This window comes from Limulus polyphemus, unplaced genomic scaffold (assembly GCF_000517525.1).
Source record: "Limulus polyphemus unplaced genomic scaffold, Limulus_polyphemus-2.1.2 Scaffold985, whole genome shotgun sequence".
Taxonomy (NCBI): domain Eukaryota; kingdom Metazoa; phylum Arthropoda; class Merostomata; order Xiphosura; family Limulidae; genus Limulus; species Limulus polyphemus.
This window is the reverse complement of record NW_013666595.1, coordinates 186,290-207,893: the sequence shown is the minus strand read 5'-3', so window position 1 is coordinate 207,893 and position 21,604 is coordinate 186,290. Positions and strand designations below refer to the sequence as shown.

The 21,604-nt window shown below is 35.3% G+C and overlaps 1 protein-coding gene and 1 long non-coding RNA gene across 7 annotated transcripts in view; both read right to left on the bottom strand.

The window, feature by feature from the left end:
• LOC111086279 overlaps window positions 1-357 on the bottom strand; it is a 2,277-nt gene extending 1,920 nt beyond the window's left edge. Inside the window, exon 1 of the long non-coding RNA XR_002611007.1 lies at window positions 74-357. This is a non-coding gene — a long non-coding RNA (uncharacterized LOC111086279). The remainder of the gene's footprint in view (window positions 1-73) is intronic.
• Window positions 1-21,604, bottom strand: part of LOC106461555 (TBC1 domain family member 5-like) — a 259,839-nt gene that overhangs the window by 74,713 nt on the left and 163,522 nt on the right. The gene's annotated exons all lie outside the window — the stretch shown is intronic.

Sequence of the window (21,604 nt, the reverse complement as noted above, 5' to 3'; positions counted from 1 at the left end):
AAGCCTTCTACATTTACCTTACTGATAACACACACTCAGTAAATCTATCACAGTAGTCAGCAAAACATGAAACCTCAATAACCCTTCTGAAACAAGTCACATAACCAACTGATCAAATTCCAAATGTAATAACAGCACAATGAGTTCACAGAACACTTGCTTTTCTAACAATAAAACCAAGTATTGAGTCAAATCTACTGCATTTACCTACAGTCCTTGAAAGGACTTCTTTGAGGACGGCAGCAGATTATCAGTCAAAACATAGGATATAAAATAATTAGTTAACTCTTTCAGCATGGGCTTGGTCCTTGAGACCAACCTCGTAACCATTTTGTGCTTGCTATAGTTTCATGCTGTAACTTTTAAATTAGTAAGTGAATGTTAACAAAATTTGGCAGATTATCAGTAAACATTTTTTTTTATTAAGTCTTAAGGTTTGTAAAGCAATGTTTTTCTCAAGTTTTGTTTTCTTTTCACATGTTGCCTATTTATCAGGCAAAGTAATATTCATTTTAAGACTAAAAAATACTTACTTAAAACATAGAACAGGAATTAAAGAAGTAAAGTAAAGAATTATCTATTCTAGTTACCACCTTTGTACTAGTTTGCTGATTGATGTAGGATGCTAAGCCTTTAAAAATTTTGCATGTGGAGGATATGAAAAAAATAATACTTTTTAGGTTTTAGTTATACATTTGCATAACTAAAAAATCACAAATTACTACATTAATACCACAAAATTCAACTATAATTTATCAAGCTTAGTAACTATGATGTATTTTAGTCTAAATTAGAGCAGACTAAAGACACACCCTACCTCAATAAAATATTGGTTCAAAAGAAAGAAATGGTGCCTAGCCCGTTAAAATGGCTGAGAAAGCCACTAGGGGACATTTTGAGTTTCCAATTGGTTATTCATATCATATATACAAGTAAGTATATATATGGGAATGTTTCCAAAAATGGAAAGAGGTGAGCAGGTCACCACTGTGTTTGATTTATTACATGAGCAATATCTTAGTAAACAGAAAAGATAAGACATTCTTATTTTATATTCTAGCTTGTCAATATCTGTAATTTGAGTTTCTAATGCATATGAAGCTATAGACTTAGTATTTTGACTTCACAAACATCTAATTTGAACCAGTGCTGCATTCAACATACTACATGACACACAAAAGGCAATGTTTATATGTGTTTTTAAATATATACTTTTAAATTAAGAAATTGAGTAATGTATAGTAATAAATTTGAATTATAATCTACAGTTTGATACCAAAGTTAATGATATAAATTCATGAAATAGTAGTTTAATAAAAATGTGATTGCGAGTCAACAACAAAATGACATGGCCTTTCACCCGTGACCTGTCTTGAAATGGTTAATAGTATTTAAAGTAGTGACAAACAAATTTAGTAACTAAATACTAATTAGACTTGAGTGATCCTATGGGCTACTAACCACAACAACGAGCATCCCTGCTAATAAAATGCTATTCTGAAATTATTTGATGTGAGAAGTGTTATAACATTATTAATTGTAGATTTTAACTAATGAGCATTTAAAAGAAAACAGTGACATTGTTAAGATATTGAAGTTGGAAAGTTATAATTATCCTAAATGAAAATATATTTCTGATAGGTACTTCCCTCCTCTCACAAGATTAGCTTTTTCTTGTTTTGTACTGCAAACTTTTACGAAAACGTATGCCACAAGCTTCTGCTGAAATCCACAGTTCCAACACATCTCTCACGTGACTCCCTCTTCATGCGACTACCGAATTATCACTTTGAAGTTTGGCAGTAGGCACGAGCACCAGAAGATTGTGGGGAGGACAGGTGGGAAGTGTGAGAAAAGGGAAGTACCTATCAGAAATACATTTTCATTTAGGAAAATTATAACTTCCAATAAGGTACTCTCCTACAGCTCACAAGATTAGCTTGAATCCTACATTGAAATAGAGGAAGGACCAGTGTGAGTGAAGCATAGGTGTATCACCCGGAAGCATCTGGAAGACACCCCTGAAATGAGAGAAATAGATCAGATGATCTAAGGAGGGGTACCACACCACATCTGAGCAAGGTATCTCTTTGCCAGGAACCTTGACATGATCAGAAGGAACAGACATGGTGGAACATTAAAGGTAGCACATCTGCATAGGAGAGAATAGTTTAAATCTGATCTTAACCAGAAATCAGAATCACTCAATCCCACAATGGAAAGTGAGCAAGTGAGGATGTGTCCCAAGGTGTAGAATAGCTGGGATGCAATGGACCGTACTCGGTAAGTCAACTACCTCAAAACCTCACTTGCTGAGTACCAACATCCTCATAAAGGTAGTATGAGGATCAAATTGTCTTCACCTCAAGTCCCAGAGTCAAGAGAGAACCTAACAATTGATTCCAGAAACTCACAGGGTAGCCTTATGCCATGGATCCAGAAATGTGTCACCCAGATCCCAAAGGAAGTCCATTGCATGCACTCAACCCCCACGACTGTGAAACCAGCCTGAAATGCCTCCAGGTCAGTAACAACCACTAACTGGGTTGATGGAGCATGTTGGAGCAGAAGGGAGGAGGAAGTGGAGGGATAAGCTGCAGTCAGAGCAACCAAGGAAACCAAGGTTTGGCAGGTCAGGAGGAAACAATGAGAAGGACCATGCATGGGGTGGCATAGATGAGGGAGACCACCCGATACAGCAAATGAATGGGAGGGTAAACATAAAGGAACAGATGAGACCAATCCTGGCTGAAGGCATTGACAGTCGATGTTAGAGGATGGGGGCCCAGGGACCAAAACCAAAGTAATTTGTGATTGAGGACAATGGCAAAAGTATTGATGTGAGGTGTCCCCAGATGTAGACAGAGCCACTGACAAATGGCAGGATGCAGGGAACACTCTGTGGGATAAACACGATCTGTTTGGGAAAGACGATAAGATACGAAATGGAAAGTATCCAGTACATGACACACCATCAAACGCATGTGATGTGTGTGGGCCTAATAAAGAAGATCCATAGTGCAAAATCATATGGATCTGGACCTGGTGACACCTTGGTGATTTATATAAGCCACCACAGTAGGAGTGTCAGTGGTTGGCTGGCTAGAGAAAGAAATTGATCCAAAGCCCGATGAACAGCCAGGAGTTAGAGAACATTGATGTGAAGAAAACTCTTCTCCACAGAAAAATTACCCCATACTTCTTGGTAATCCACCCAGACACCCTAGATCTGAAAAGGATGGATCCATAAACATATGTAATTCTGGCCACAGAGAAGGAAGTGAGACTCCCACCAATGTGTGGGTCCTGTTCACCACCAATGTAGATCGTCTATAAGGGATGAGGGAAGGGATATAGAAGTATCCTAGGGATCCCATGCAAGATTCCATTGATCTTGAAGGACCCATTGAAGAAACTGCATATGGGCCCTGCCCAGGGATATGAGAGTGGTCACAAAGTACCACATTCCCAAAAGCAAAAGAATCTCACAAGCTGTAAATGAGGGAACAAACAGGGCTTCCAAACAGCCCATTCCATAGAATGGAGCTAGAGAGGAGAAGATTGGGCTTGACTAAGATGGGTGTTGAAGAAAACACCCTAATGGATAAGGTATTGGGTAGGACAAAAGAAAAAATTCTCCAATGTGACCAACCAGCCCACCCGCACAGCTTCAGCCAGGAGCTGACAAGTGTGACAAGCCAATTCCTGTTCAGAATGAGCAAGAAGAAACCAGTCATCCATATAAACATGAAAGTGTAACCCACTGGCATGAATGTATTGAGCAAAATAGTGGACCACATGACAAAACACATATGGTGCTGAAAGGTAAGGTGCAAAACTGGCACAAAACCCATGATAGACAAACCAAAGATATGGGCGTGAATGCTCCACCACAGGAATGTGTAGGGAAGCGTTGAAAATGTCCAACTTGGTAATCCAAAAAGACCTTGAGAAAATGCCCACCAAAGAGAAAGGTATGTCTCCATGGTAAATCGAGGAGTGTGAACATGCTAATTGAGACGGGATAAATCGATGTCCCCGGTCTTCCTGGTAACCACAAACAGGCGGGAGTAAAACTAACTTGTTTGAGCTGGTTCGATAGCCTGATTTGCGATGAGGCCCTGAACCACCTCGGGCAGACACTGGTGTATCGAGGGATCCCAAAGAGAAGGAAATGAGAAAAACAGGATAATGGAGGAAGGAAGAGAAAGTGAATAACATATCCCTCTGAGAGCACCTTGTGAATCCAGACTTTGGCAATAAAATGTCCACACAGATGAAATTCAAGAGATGAGCCCCCTGGTCTGAACCAAACACAATCACTGGTACTGCTGTAGGCGGATTGTGTGTCATTGAGTAAATCATCAAACCGTGGCACTGTAGAATGGTGGAACTAGAAGAAGTTGAGAAGGGGAAGGTTGGGTACAGGAATAGGTGCCACACACTATCCCAACTGCAACAAACAAGCTACCAAGTTAGTAGGAGTAGAATGTTGATCGGTTGAAGCCACCCATGACTCCAAATACTCAGGAACAGAGTCACCAAACACATAACACTGCAAAAACAGCATCATGTAGAGGTCCCCCAAACCCCACCATGGCCCAAGAAGTCCCAACAATAAACAAACCATGATTGAAGCTCGAGAGCTGAAAATGACAGACGAGCCAAAGTAGAAGTAAGAGTGGAGAGGATTTCAGTAGAAAACTCCTCAGGGTTCCAGTGAGGAGCCTTCGACAGGTGAAGGGAAGAAAGGTACCTTAAAAGGGTCATGAAAGTGAGACGAAGGCAATAAAATTGGGCTTGGGTAATTTGGACAGGGTAATTTGGGTTTGCCTCCCAAGCAGATAGATCCAACCCAAACCACTGTTACTCAAAAAAGGAAAAGTCCACCCAATGCAAGGATAGATGGATCTGAAGTCCATGGGGGGGTGAGGCATACTAATGTCAACCCCCAGTACAGAGGGAAATTGTTCCGCGTGAACCCGAAAACTGGGGGGATGGAGAAGAACTAAATAGGGTTGGCAAGTTGTTTAATGAAAAGGGATGGTCTAGAACCATAGGAAACAGGTGTAAGAGACAAAAAACACATACGTGAGAAATAATGTATGAAAAGAACGATGACTGACGAGCTGAATCATCAGGTAGTGAATGGGAAAGCATGGTAAACTTCTGGTGGGGGAGCAAACGATCAAAATCGTCTATAGCCTAGCCCTGCCCAAAAAGCTCAGGAGGAAGTCAGCGAGAAAGGGTGGAACATTTACAGCTCAATCTCCCTGCGAATGAGCAACGGGATATCCCCCGATGGATTGCCCGTGCCGTGGTAGAAAATATGGCATCAGACACTGGTGAAGTACTGGAAGTGGTGACTATAACTTCGGAAATCATAAGCAGAAAACACAAAGAAGTAATGCTGTATGAAATATTAACTCCACAATTGTGAAGTGTAGTAAATAACGTTAATAAAAATATAAAAATGAAAAAATAAACCACTTCAAGGTAACTGAATAATGTAAAAAAAAATGTCTGAACTCGACAGCTGCCAAATGAGAAGTGATAGTTCGGTAGTGGCGCGTAGTGGGAGTCACATGTGTCACGTGATAGTAGTGCTCTCCAATTGGTGGAGAGGTGATGCAAAATGATTTGCATGAGAGATGTGTTGGTACTTTGGATTCCAACAGTAGGAGGATGAAGGCTTGTGGCATGTGTTTTTGAAAAGTTCGCATATAGAGGGCAGCACAAAATGAGAAAAAGTTAATCTTGTGAACAGAGGGAGAGTACCTTATCAGAACACAATATTTACCTGATAAACATACTTATTTTTGGAGTTATAAAAAGTAATACAACATTTAAGTGTTACTTCTATCTGTTTATATGTACAGATGTGTGTGTGCATAAACCCAATCATGAATTTTGATAATCCAATACAAAACAATGTACACAGTATCTAGTTATTTGTAACATACTTTTATAAATGAAGTGATAGATATACTTCAAGAAAGAAGTTGGTAGGTACCTCAAATCTCTACAAAAATGTTTGAAAAACTGGTACCCAATAAATCTTAGTTGAATTTCTATTAAACTAATGTAATAAGTTTTTCTTTGTTTTTGTGGATAACTAAAAACATTTCATCACATATGCAAAACAGTATTCAAGAAGGATCCCAAGAATACAAAAAATATCAAACAGAATATCAGTAAAGAGCTTTAAAATTAAAGTTCAAAAACACTGAATGAACTGATAATCACAAACGTTCCTAAACAAAATGCTGCTTTAATAATGTCAAAAACAGAATACAAATCAAAAATCAAAGAAGTAATTGAAAATTACACTATTTAAGAAAGTAAAACAAGACCTCAATGAAACATGGGAAAAGAAACTAATGTCATATTTAAAAGAATTAAATGAAAAATTTGAAGAACACTGGTTTTTATTTAGTTTTAAGTAGAAATGCCAAAGTTATATGGAGCACCATAGATGCATAAAGAACCTTTCTCAATAAGACCAATCCTATTAATGCATAACTGCTTCAATTACAATTAGACATATGAACAGTTTGGATCCTAAAACAATACACAAAAAATGAAAAAACTTCTGTAGAACTCCTAAGTAGCAAACATACTAATAAAATCCTAATAACAATGTAGCTTTGTTATAGAGTCAATGTATACTCAAGTACTGGTGAAAGAAGCTACTGAAATTACACAAAACAAAATAGACAATGATGTAAACAAAGATATAAAAATACCTTTAAATGATATAAAACAACTATTTGAATTAGCAATTAGCACCTGTTTTATGTTTGAAAATTACTTCTATGTATATAAAGTTTTGGGATTGGGAAGCACATTATCTCTAGCACTGGCAATGCCATACCATGTTTCCAACACTTGTCTGGTGAAAGAATATTGATGGTATCTTATGTGGCTTTTAAAGGAGAAGAAGAAACGTTTTTTAACACATTAATAAATAACATAGGAAATTTACAACAGGAAAAGAAGAAAATGGTTGTTAAAACATACAATGGGCCTTCTATTAACTGGTTTTCCACACAATAAAAAAAAACTGAAAAATTATAAGGCTGTATAGTAAAAACATTGGGACTTTGTGGTAATTAAAATTTGGAAAACACAATTCAAAACATAAAAAGAATGCTTCAAAATAAAAATAAATACCCTTCAAATATAACTGATGAAACAATTCAGAAAACATAAATGAAAAATTTACAAAAACAAGGACAAGAGAATTGAGCAAATCAGTAAAGAAAAATAAAACAAAAATGTATTTTGGATCAATGCCATATGCAGGTGCTATTAGTGAGAAAAAATTGGCATATTGTGCAAGTTAGGTAAAATACGAATTAAATGTAAAAACTAAAATAGTAACTAATCCAGAAACTAATATTAGAAGCTTTCTACAAAATTTACGTCATAATAAATAATATGGTAAACAGTACAGGGTATAAAATAAAATTTATAGACTGCAAAAGTTTCTATACAGTAAAAAATAATGAGATGCAAGGAATATGAAAAAAATAACAGCTTTCATCATTCAAATATTTATCAACCTTTCCTTTAAAATCCCTCAAATTAAGTGCATTTATCACACCTAAAGCAACCCATTCCAAAGACCAAATACTGTTAAAAAGATAAATCTACATTAGCTGATGATGATTCCTATCCTGCCAAAATTTATAATTGTCTCTTTTAAGCTTGGCATTCTCACCATTAAATAAGAAAAAAATACAACAAGACTATCAACAATTTTAAACACCTCAATTTGATCCTTTCTAACTCTCTGTCTTAGCCTGTCCTTGTATGACAACTTTTTCACCCTAGGTATCATCCTAGATGCCCTCCTTTGTATCCTTTCCAACAATTCAATGTCCTTTCTAAGCTAAGGATACCAAGATTGAACACAGTACTCCAAGTATGCCTAACCAATAACTTATACAATGACATCATAACCTCTTTAGCCTTGTTTTCAATATTTTTATAGATACAACCTAATATCCTATTTGCCCTGCCACCAGCAATACCACATTGTGTAATGGCTTACGAGACTAGTCAACTAGAACAACAAAATATTTTCCTTCCATAAGACTGTTAAGGTTATTCCCATCAAAATTATACTCATAGTTCAAATTACATTACCTTGCATTTATTATAATTAAAAATCATATGCTTTATTCTTCTACTTCACAACACAATCCAAATCCTTTTGTAAAGCAGTAGCATCCTCCTCACAGCCAGCAACACCTAAAATTTTAAAGTCACCAGCAAATCTAAATAATCTATTGACCATCCTTCATCTATGTTATTAAGATAAATCAAGTGCAGCAAAGATTCGAACACTGAGCCTTGAGATACCCTCTCAATTCATTAATCCAGTCTGACTAAGGTCCATTTGTAACAACCCTCAGCTTTCTTCCATCTAGCAAGTTTTCTATCTAATGGGACAACCTATTCCACACACCTATAGATACAACTTTTTAAATAAGCCTTTTATGTGGCACCTGGTCAAATACTTTCTGAAATCCAAATCCACTAGATCCACACCCATACACTCAAATGTACATGAACATATGATTGAAAAATAACACAAAATAAATTTTCAAAAATATAAATTTACTGCAAACAGACAAAAACCCCAACAGAATCATTTTGGAAGCTTTAAGAATCAAAGAATTAAAACCTAAGATAAACATCAGAAGCACCATTATATTTGTATGTGTATGTAATATATGCATATATATACACTTTGAATACTGTACATGGTCATGTCTCCTAATAATAGAAAATATGTTGTATCCAAATAAATGTAATATTTACACTAAAAGTTGTTTCAAGAGCTTTATATAGCAACAACCTACATCTATAAGGCAACCAGACATAAAAATGAAATTCTAAAACTTGAACCAAAAAAATAGTACATAAAAAACATTACATCATTGAGAAATCTAATAATTTCTGGTAAGTTTGAAAATTAGTTCCAAACCTTTAACCCTTGCCTGTCTGACCAAACAAAATGAAAAAAAAAATTCAGTGTTCCTTATCTTAATTTGTCTTTTCACAATTATCAAATGCATAAAACTCTAAATACTTTTTTTTGTTTCTCACTGATTATTCTGTAATTGAGATGTCAGTTTCAAATAAAGGGATCAAAGCACAAGACAACAAAGAATCTTCAAATTATATATTTAAGACAATGCATCAGAACGATTTTTTTAGAGCTTTACAATTATTATGATATTATAATGCAACAAAAACAAGGATATGTGAGGCAAGAAAGTGCACATTCAAATCAGGCAAATAAAACTGGCAACTATTTGCTCTAAAAGAAAGTTGTCTATAAGTTAGTATTAAGACTGGACCATCTACTTACACTGGACAACAAAAAATTTGATACTAGAGAAAACTCAAGTGCTTTGGGGTAATTTGATGGTAATGATTTCAAAAATGTAGTCAGAATTTGTCCATTGCCTCTAAATTTTGAGTTATTGTAATATCACAATATTTTATCAGCACTATGTGAAATACCATACAATCAACTCAGTACAATAGATTCATGCTGTGAAATTAAGTTTACTTGGACAGTTTAATGCATAAAAGACATACATTTTTGATAAATTCAAACATTTACTGTGTTATATTCCAATATATTGTTCAATATGCTATTTGTTCTTGATATAATTGTAGCAAATTGCACCCCTTTTGCTTCATTCCCATGCTCACCTGCTCAGGTTTGCTAGAACATAAAAGAACTGAGTCAGAAGCCTCTCTGTCTCTCTCTCTTAGTAGCCTCTCACTCACTCAGTTGGTCACCTCACTTCTCAAAGTACGACCCTCTTCCTCACATCATATCCATGATATAATCAAATGCTGCAAAACTTTGTTTTTTAAAATCTTTTAAACTCTAGTTTTTAAACATAAATTCTTTTATATTTTTTTTAGAAAATCATTTGAAATGCTGGCAACCTCCAATTCAAGTAAAGTAAAAACAGTTTCTGCTACATCTAAGGAAAATATATTACACTTTCATGAAGAAAAACATCACACACAAGGCAAAGGTAGTTTACTAACACTTATTTTTGGTGTAAAATTTGTGACCAAGAAAAATATTGGACACCACATGTGTGTTGTAGAGTTTGCACATCTGGCTTTACAAAATGGCTGAATAAGAAGATAGCAAGTATGCCATTTGCAGTTCACATGATATGACATGAACACAAAGATCATCTAACTGTTACTTTTGCATGACTAATGTTTCTGGATATTCAGACCAAATTAAACAATCCATTAAATATCCAGATATTGCATCTGCAATGAAACCAATACCTCATGGGGATGGTGTTCCAGTGCCACATACACCAGTGAACTTGGAAACAAAACGAGTTATTCTGCAAAGAAGACAATGAATCATCTTCATCCTCTTCATCTAGTAATTCTATTCCTGTGGTACCTCAATATAAATTGCTTTATCTGATCACACAAAAAGAGGTAAATGAACTGATCTATGACTTGTCTCTATCAAAAGAAGCATGGGGAACTTCTCAGTTCTCATTTACAGCAATAGAAGTTTTTAGCTCCAGGAACAAAAGTTTCTATTTACCTAAGTCACAATCAAAGTCTTGCTTCTCACTACAGCATGCAAGATACTTTGTGTTTCTGTACAAATGTTGATGCACTAAAGGAAGAATTAGGTAATCACCATCATCTTCAAAAATGGAGACTTTTTATCAACTCATCTAAAGTTAGCCTGAAAGTTGTACTTTTGCACAATGGGACCATTAAGCCATCGATTCCTGTAGCTCATGCTGTGAATGTAAAAGAAACTTATTAAAGCATGCAGATTATACTTGAGACCATCAAATATGATCACAATAGCTGGAACATATGTGGTGATTTAAAAGTTATTGCACTCTTGCCAGGCCTGCAGAATGGATATACCAAACATTGTTGAATCATCTCTGGGACAGCCAAGAGAATAAAAATGATTTCAAAAAGAAGGAAAGGCCAGTGAGAGAGGATTACATACCAAGAAAACAGAATATTGAGTATCAACCTTTAGTGAATCCTCAAAATGTGCTTGCACTCCTACTTCATATTAAACTGGGTCTCATGAAGAATTTTGTAAAAGTCGTGAACAAAGATGGTAATGGTTTCAGATATCTGTCTGATAAGTTTTCAAAAATCAGTGAAGTAAAAAATGAAAGGAGGTATCTTTGCTAGGCCACAGATTTGGGAAGTGCTGATGGATGAAGGTTTTGACACAGTACTCAATCAGAAAGAACTTGCGGCCTGGATATCATTCAAACTGGTTGTCAAAAATTTCTTAGGGAATCATAGAGATGAAAAATATGGTGTGATGATTGATGATATACTTGAGAACTACATGAAACTGGGGTCTAGGATGTCACTAAAGATGCACTTGTTACATTCCCATTTAGACTTCTTTCCAAATGATCTAGGTATAGTGAACAATGAGCATGGTGAGCGCTTCTACAAAGATATTTCTACAGTGGAACAGCAATATGAAGGATGATGAAATCCTGAAATGATGGGAGATTACTTTGATTCCTACAGCATGAAGCTGAGAACATACACAAAAGGTGCAACAAGTCAAGCAGATATTTTGTACCAAAAAAAAATACCATGATGAAAGTTTGAACATAGCTTGAGTGTATTTTTATTATATGACCTTATTATACTCATTGCTTTTTAAAACTGGTATTGCTATTATATACGGTTTTTGAACATTCTTAAATGCAATTTTAAATGAATAGATAAAGTTATTAATAAAAAAGTTATTTTTCATGATATGTAAGAATATTTTGAATAAATCTATCATAACTTGAATGCTGCTACAACCATGGTCAAACACAAAACAAATTTATTAAACTGTAACAACAACAGAAATTCAAAATACAACTTTCAAAAACCTGGAATACAAATTTTATTGCTTACAAAAACAGTTAGTAAATTTATGACTGGCTAGAATTTGATACAAACATAAGTAAACTATATAACATAAATATCAATGTTATTAATTTCAATGAATAAAGAAATCAGGAAAAAGAACCAGAAGAAGAAAACACAAAATAAAACCACTTCTCAAGATCAAAAACAATATCAAGCAACTATCAGCTATAATTTGTTCTAACTATACCTCATGAGCTAGGAAACTCAAGGAAGGATTTTTATTTAATGGTTAGACTATGAGGTTACATTTCATGTGGCTAGCTAATTCACAACATTAATACCTGTACAACACTACTAGAGGAAGCATGTGTCAGACTGATAATACAAATATACTCAAATTCATTGTGCTCTAGCTAGAAGGTGAGTAGCACTTTAATATAACTAAAAATTCATAGTTAAACTGAACAACAGAAGGAATAATAAATGAACAGTAAACAACAACAAAACAAAAGCAGAATTTGCTATCTCACAACATTTCAAATCTGCTGTTGCAATTACATGAATAGTAAATGATGTATACCAAAGCTTGTCCTGACCTGTTTTTCTCCTACATAACATGATGAATAGAGCAAATGAAACTTTTTGTAGGTCCTCGGTCCCAGTCCATAAAGGGTATTAGCCCAGGAACTTAAGCAGCTTCTAGAACTAAGAGGTGTTTATGTGCTTTCTGTTGCATTCTTTGTCAATTTACGGCACTAATCATTCACAGTATTTAATGCTATGATGATCAGTAAACAGTGGATATTTGCAACTTTTAACTCATGTTCCAACGACCAAATTAATAAATTGGTCATTTTGTGAAATATTTAAACAGATAACTACATAAATATGTTTTATAATTGCAATAACTAGACTATTTAACTACAAACTGGTCATTCCATGAAATAATTAAGGCAATACTTATATAAATCTGTTTCCAATACAGCAAATCATTGACCAATTATTTAGGAACTGGGCATTTTAAAAAGTATAGATGGAATATTATTTTTCTTAATGCAAAAACCTCTGGTTATCCTATGAGAATTTTTTTTCAGTTCTTGTTCTGTTCATCAATTAGATTATGATCTTTCTCCATTAAAAATTTCAAGCTCAAGATCTGGATGCTTTGTTCACATTAATGAAAAGCAAAATGTAGGAAAAATTACATAGGTGTTGACTGATTTCATGTGGGTTTAAAATTCACTGATCCCATGATTTCATCCTGGACTGAAAATAATTTCAGAATCTGTAACACTTAATACATTTGTTAAAAGTTTTCATTTGTAACAAAAAGTCTTTAATCCTTAAAAACAATTTTTAAAATTTATTTGTATACTGCTCCCTTACTCCAACTTTCATCAGATCATGTCTACCTACTTCTGTCCAATTCTCTCTATTCATGCTTCATTCTCGAAAAAACAAAAATGAGGCTCTTAATGCATCACTTATAGACCTATCATGAACAAACAATGACCTGAGATATCCTGCATGAACAAAACTGCTGTACCCAATATTTCCATGGGTGACACTACTGCAATTACTCAAAGACATTCAAAAGTGTCTACAAAACACCTCAATAAGGCTACAAGTTCTTTCATAGGCCATACGTACATGATATTGAAAGTAGGTGATGTCACATTTCATATCATAGACATAGGCCTAAAAATCCTACATTCGTTATCATGTTTGTAATTTTTATGTTGGTATTGATTACTAATTATTTACTATTGTGTGTTCATAATTGGACAAATAAAACTTCATAGTAGTTTAATATAAGATGCACAGGGGTTGCGTGTATTCACTTTAGGCCTATGCATTAATAAGGGGATAAGGGTAACACTGAATATTTCTTAATCCCTCAACAACACCAAAAAACCTTTCTTTATGACCAAGTCTATACTTAAAATGGTTCACAAAGGGTTTATCTATTATTTGAAAAATTGTTTTTATTTTGACAGTTTTGCAAGTATCTTCTGTATTGAGAGTGAATGCCTATTTATTGAACATAGGCTACAATGAAACAACCCTATGTTGGTGGAAACTGGAACTGATCTGTTTCTTTCTGTGACCCAAACATCATTACTGTTCAGCAGAGTTCCTATATATTAATAATTGCCCCAGGCCCCCCATCCATTATATGTTTAATTGATTACATGTGTGAATAATACAATGCTAATCATTAGAATGAAATTTTTCTTACCCCATTATTCTATTTATATACAGTATTTCAGTTGAATTTGTTTAATAAAACTGATCACTTTTTATTATATTTTTTTCCAGTAAAAGCTAATGAGTGAAGTGTAATTGATTCAAGTAACAGAATAAAAATAAGACTGCTTGGTCTCTACCAGTAAATATTCATGTCAATACCAATGAATGTTTTGTGTTTGGAAGTGATACTTTACATTTTAAAATACATGTAGATTTATGCTATTTTTTCCACACATTTTTACAGTTTTTTTAAATATGTTATTTAGAATGAAAGATATGGTTACAATTTTAACCACAACAGACAAATATTAACTGGGGTTTATAGATAAATTTACCTTGGTCCCCAGGTCCTTACATGTACATTGGTATGAATGTAAGAAATATTATCAAATGTATATTGCAATTCCATGATTTGGATAAGTAATTGATTATCTGATAAGAGTTGCATACAAGTCATTTATATTTTATAATAAAATATCATTTTCAGGCTAAGATATTAATGCATACACTCATTTCTTTGTAGACTTCCTTATTGAAGTTAACATTTCCCTACATTGAAAACGTGTTTCTTATAGATGCTTATCTCTTCTCATATAATACTTTTCTCCACTTGTGCTACTCTCTTTTTGCACAATTTCGAGATTAGGCAAATGATGCACTGGAAGTGGAGAGAATGTGTGGGAAGTGTGAGAGGGGATAAGTATCTGTCAGAAATACATTTTCAGTGTAGGAAAATGTTAATTTCTGACACGAAACCTTACCCCTGCTCAAGTAATAGATAGAATCCAACATTAAAACAATGGAGAGGCCAGGACAAAAACTACCTAGCTAAACCCTCTGTGGAACGTGCCTGAAGAGAACCTATAGAGTTTGATACCCTAATGGAAGAATCACACCCACAGGAGACCACACCCCATCTATACCAGGTGTATTCTTTGCCCATTGTCAAGATATGTGTCCCTAAGTCAGGAGAAAATGATGCAGGTCCAACCTGTAATTGGACACAGCAGGTGTTGTAGAGTGGCTAGGATGCATCAGACCATATTTGGTGGGTCAACTTCAATCCAAAACCAAGTAGCATCAAGTATTTGTCTTCATCTCAAAGCCAGGAAACATAAGGGAAAAACACTTCCATTCCAACAACCCAGCTTGAGCATGTGTGCATACCCAGTACATAACCAACACTAGGTCACCCGGGAACCTGATATCCAGGTAGTAATAGTAAGGAGGAATGCAAACATCTTGATTGGTCCAATCCTGACTGAAGACATCCACTGCTAAAGCTGAAGGATGCAGAATCAGAGACTATAAAAGGGGAAGTTTTGTACTGAGCTTGGTGGCAAATGCATCCAGAAGGGGGTATCCAGCTTGGAATATAACCATCAGAATGCTGGAAGAGCAAGAGACCACTCCATTGGCAGAATTTTGTCTGGACTAGATAGCCAATCTGCAACAAGATACAGAGCACCATGGATGTGACAAGCAAGAAGACAGACCTGCTGAGACTGGGCTCAGAAAAGGAGATCCGGCATTTAAAAGCAAAGCAAATGGGATCATGTTCCACCTTGAAGATTGATGTAACAGAGAACAGTCGAACTGTCAGAACAAAGCATGATTAGGTAGCCCTGTACCACTGGCAGAAAATGATCCAAAGTCTGACAAACAGCTAGAAGCATCTGAAAAGAGATGAAATTAAGATGGGAAGGAGGCATAGGAAAACCCATCAAGATGTTATCCCTGTCAAGCTACGAGGCAAAGTTGACTTGTAGAGAAGGAGGGATTCAGAGGGATCCCGAACAAGATTCCATTGATCATGTAATACCCACTAAAGGCAATGCACGTGTACATGACTCCAAGGGATGAGGGATTCCATGGAAGCCCAGGCTCCCAAAATAAATAGAGAACCTCAGGTGCAGGAAGAGAAAGAGAAGACTTGGCTTTGGAAACCAAGAGCTCCATCAACCTCAAACAAAAAGAAGACTGGACCCTACTGAGGTAGATGTTGAAAAACACCTCCAGGTGAATAAGATACTATGTGGGGACAAAAAGGGACTTCTCCATTTGACAAGCCATCCCACACAAACCATCTTCTGTAGGAGGAAATTGGTATGATTGTGAGAAACCTGTTGGGAAGGAGGTAAAAGGGGCTAATCGTCCATATAATGATGAAACCCAAAACCTTGGCTGCTGGTATGGTGGGAAAAGGCTCTGACCGTGCAAGAGATGAATGATAATTCCAGACCAAATGGTAAAGCACAGAACTGAAAACACTAAACTCCCCATAAACAAACCAAAGGTAATGTTCAGATGGAGAAATCAGGATATGAAGGTAAGCATCCATAAACCTGGAGTGAACAATCATTGGAGGGCAAGGAAAGACTCAATGTTGAATCATGAGAGGTCGATGAAGCAGTTGAGATTGGAGAAATTAATAACAGGATACCAATCCCCAGTTTTCTTGGGAACAATGGACAGCTGGGAATAAAAACTTAGAAAAGCATGAAACATTTGTTCTATAGCATCTTTGTATTGAAGATCTCAAACCAACTTGGAGAGATACTGGCAAGGAAGTAGATCCCGAGAAGGTGGGGAAAGAAAGAGAGCATGAGGATAAAGGGGAAGGAGTGAAAAATAATGAGACAGTCCGTCTGTGAAAATCTGAAGAACCCAGTGTCTGTGGTGAAAAATGACACAGATGAGCAAATTTGGCCAACTGCATCCCCACAGTGCCAGAATAAATGGGATAGTCCGAGACAAAACTGCCATTGGAAAATGCAACGATGTGTGATTTGGTGACTCACAGAAACACGGGAAGGTGACACCAGTAGAGAGGAGGATGCAGGAGGACAAAATACTGGAATAGGAGCAGGAGAAGAATAGGATAGATGAGATAAAAGGGAGGAATGTTGATGAGCAGCCTCCTCCCTAGACTCTTAAAGTATCAGGGTGATCCCCAAAAAACAGACTGGTGCAAGAAAGGAGCCAGATGGAGATAACATAAATAGGAAGCAGGCAGATGCACATGTGACAATAGAGTATCTCTGCCAAGGAGATCCCAACAACAAAGGAGCCATGATTGAATGAACAAGGATGAGGAAGATAAGCATGTCAACACAGAAAAAAGAAGAGTATGTGTATCTGCTGAACACCTCTCAGGGGAATAGTGGATAGCCTTGAAAAGGAGGTGAATGGAGGAGAGATAACAGAGGATGGTAATGAGGCAGAGATGAGAAAACTGGGTTGGGGGAAAAATCATGATGTAGTAGCAGGATCAGAACTCTAAGGTCTGAAGATCCAAAAACATAAATGATAGGCCAGAGCATGGGACTCAGCCAAACACTGAAGCAGAGGCATGCTGGCACCGAAATGTAAATGGGTGAGAAAGTGTTCAGTATGGACTTGAATATCAGGTGAATGTGAAGTTAAATAATTCAACATAAAGGCAGAATGATAAAAGGAGTGGGAGGAATCATAATACGTGGGAAAGAGACAAGAAGTAACATACCTGAGAAATCATGTCAAAAAATGCAAATGAAGAACAAGGTAGATTGGGAGGTGTAAAACAGGATGGCACAGCAAAGACAAGAAAGTGGGAAAAGGCTGTCAAAACCTTCCCCTTCAGGAACAGATTCTCCAGAAAAAGGGAGATCATTTACAGTTCTGGAGATGTAACTGGCTGCATGATAGACTTTAACTCATGATGCACCAAGGTCAAAACCTCCTCCACTGAAAGTGTGGAACCCAAAACTACAGAAGTAGTAACTGTTTTGGGACCAGTAGTGGCAGAATCCATACTATAAGCCATTGTAGTAATATTAAATTGAGAGTTCATTATGTGGGAAAGAAAAGGAAAATTTTACACAAACAATTTTTTTAACAAAAGAAAAAAAACAACAACAACAAAGTAAGTTGTCAATGTAGTCGTATTTAGTAAAACTGCATACAATAATATGAAACACAGAGTGAAAGTCAAGCACAACAGCACACTGGAATGCCAAATGAAGAAGTGATGAGTGTGCTCTAGAAGGAGTCAGCAGCACTAGGAAGGTGTGTCACATTCCTATTAGTGGAGGATTGTTGCATGTTCATTTACATATACCATGCGAAACCATGAGGGTAGGTGGGAGCATCAAGGCTAGTGGTGAGTGAAAATTGCACAAATAGAGGGCAGCACAAGTCAAAACGTTATTATGTGAGAGGAAGTATGGTATTGTATCAGAATTCCATGTAGCTGAAGAGTAAAGTCTGTGGTTATAGTGCAGGGAATGGTTTTTGTGATTTTCATTTCAAGAATAAAAATACTTTTTTTCCTCTTACAGTTTGAGCTTTATTTGAGTAACCTCTAGAAATTCCTAAATGAATATCAAAAGTTTAAGGTAAATATTTGTATTTTATTTTTCATTTTCTCTACAATGAAATGTTTAAAATTAAAAGACATACCTTTTAATTTGTCACAGACTATTTTAAAGATATTTCATATTTTAATGTTTTATTTTCCTTTCCTGTCCTTTACCATTTATTATTCATCTTGACACAAGTCAATGGTGCCCTCAAGGCATAGTACAGCATCTTTGGCAAAATTATCTTGAACTCACATAACATCATAAGCCTTTAGAATTGAGGCCATTTAATATATATCTTAAAGAATGTTTAAACCTTTCAATTATGCCTTCTAAAACAAATAATACATAATTAACTAGAATATAAAAGCAAAATGTACATACAATTTAACTGTCTCTAACTAGAACATACTTTGGTAAGAAACAACTGTACGTGAACTATAACATACATTATAATGTTAATTTCACTGATATATATTGAAAGTAAAGTTGTTTAATTAAATTTTGAATGTAACTCAGTGCCTTGCACAGAAAGAAGTTAAAGGAGTACTCATGTCGAAAGAGTTAAGTTTCCAGTCAGAGATGCACCTTTCCTGAAGGAGGAAAATGTCAGTTTCATGCTGATTAGCTTTGTTAAAGTCTCGAGCTACAGGTTTATCTAGATCTTTAATCAAAATGCTACGCAAGTGTCCTTGTGTGCATTCAGAGAGCATACGGCTGGTTTCTCCTATGTAGATGTGGTCACAGTAGTTACAAATAGTACAATAAATTAAACATTTAGATGTACATGTGAAATGGCTAGTAACAGTATAGGCTGACTTAGGGCCCTTAACAGATATTCTATGATCAATGTAAGGGCAAGTGTCACATCTGTTCTTCTGGCAATTGTACGTACCGATTTCTGTGTGACACGGTTGTTGTATGTTGTTCGGAAGTTGACTGTAGAAGAGTATATTTTTAATGTTAGTGTCACGTTTATAAGAAATTAGGGGTTTATTAGGAAACATGTGACTAGTGGTACTGTCCTGTGTTAAAAGAATCAGAATTGAAAAAGAAATCATTTTCAAATTAGGCTGTATAAGTCCCTCTGGTATCAACGAATGTTTCAGTTTTTTATAAATTTTATCATTAATTTTCTTTCTTTCTTTTTTAAATGATTTTTTAATAGTTTTTTAAACTTTCCGATATTAACTGTTTAATTATATATTTCCTTCCTTATCTCGCCACTATTTTCTTTAGCCTTGTTACATTGTCAACACTATATTGTTTATTTCTCGTGTTTTTAACTCGCATTACATTCTTTTCTCATTTATTGTTCACTTTCAGAACATTCTGCAGTAGTTCATCACTATCTGTGTTCTGGCTTGAAAAAGAGCATTTGCTCGAAATGTCACCATTAAATAAAACTAAGTTTTTAAGGTGTTTTATCTCCAAAAGTGTAATTTATTTATTTCATCACCTTCGCATTTTTCTGTTTGTTCATATATATATATATATACACCCACACATACATGCACACAAACACACATAATCACACATACATAAACATATATATATATCATAAGCGGGTGTGATTCATGTGAAAATGCTGTCATTGTGACTCATGGAGATAATAACAGATCAATCAGAACAGATCTCCCTCAAATAATGTTAGCAGGCAGAAGACTGACCACAAATGTAATGCTGAGCCAGCTCAAGCTATTGGTAAAACAGTCAAATATATGGTATTCCTTCACATATCTAATAGCCCTTTCCATGTGAATGTGCAGTCTCCCAAATTCTTGTGTTTCCTCCACCACTTCTTTGTGAATTGATCCTTTTTAGACAAGAAGTGAGGAATATTTAATTTAACCACCTATTCCTTTAGTAAATCATCACTTAAAAACCCTTTATCTGCCATAACACTGTCACCAGTTTCTAAAACCTGAATAATTCCAGACTGTTTTGTAATCTTTTTGTCAGAAATAAATCCAGCATAAAGAGGAGAAACAAATGTTATGCATCCCAATTGTGAAATGCCAATTAGAGTTTTAAAAGTCTTTGTACCCTTGTAATTTCAGTGTTCAGGCTGAGTACTGAAGGTATCTGAATTTTCAGTTCTGTGTAATCTAAAATTACATGTGCAGATGGATACACTTCTTTCAAACATTAGGGCATGTGATCATTCACTTTCTTGTAACTAGGAGAAATGAAAAGTGAACCTAGCTGGAAATAAAGGAAGTTACTCCATATTCTCATAATCGTGCTAACAGTAGATTGTGAAATATTGAATCAAATTGTTAACTCGTGCTGAAATAGGCCTAGTATGACTATTAGAAGAAAAAGAAAGAACTGGTCAACTAACAGAAAGTTTAATGTCTAAACAGCAAATCTGTATTAATATTTTTACACTGTCCAATTCTTTGTCTTAGAACCTGAGACCACCTTGTTATTTCCTCAGCTGTTGGTTTTGGTATGTGCAATACTTTCATAAATAATGCATATGAGGCAAATCCTATGTAAAATGGTATTAGTTTTACATCACTTGAAAATCTCTGCAGGCCAAATCTAAACAGAATCAGTTGTTCCACTTGTTTCTTGAGCTGTTGAATATATTTGATAGCTTCACTTAATTTCCCTTCAGATGTTTTCTGTTCTTTTGGAGCAAGAAAGTCATGAAAGACTGGAGTCAGTTTTAGCACTTTTTCAACAGCAGGGTTTTCTCTTTCTTCTACAAGACTGAAAATGAAGAATAATTTATCTTAAATCTAATTCTTTGCAAATCACTTTCAAAAGTACAGAAATATTTTTGTTTACCATTTTAATTTTAAACTATTAAAACTTTTGTGCATTTTACAAAATAACATGACTTTTGGTTGAACAAAATTTAATAAGATATTAATTATTTTAAAAACTTAACTCTTTTGGCACGGGTACCCTTTACTGCGTATGACACAAGGTTTTAGTGTCTTGTTTATGTTATACCAATTAGAATAGCATAAAATCTTAGCTAATAATTCATATTTTAATAGTATACAAGTTTCAAGTTCTTAATTCTAAAAGGAAATATTAAAAAATCCTGAATTTCCACTAGTGTAACACACATGACAAATTTT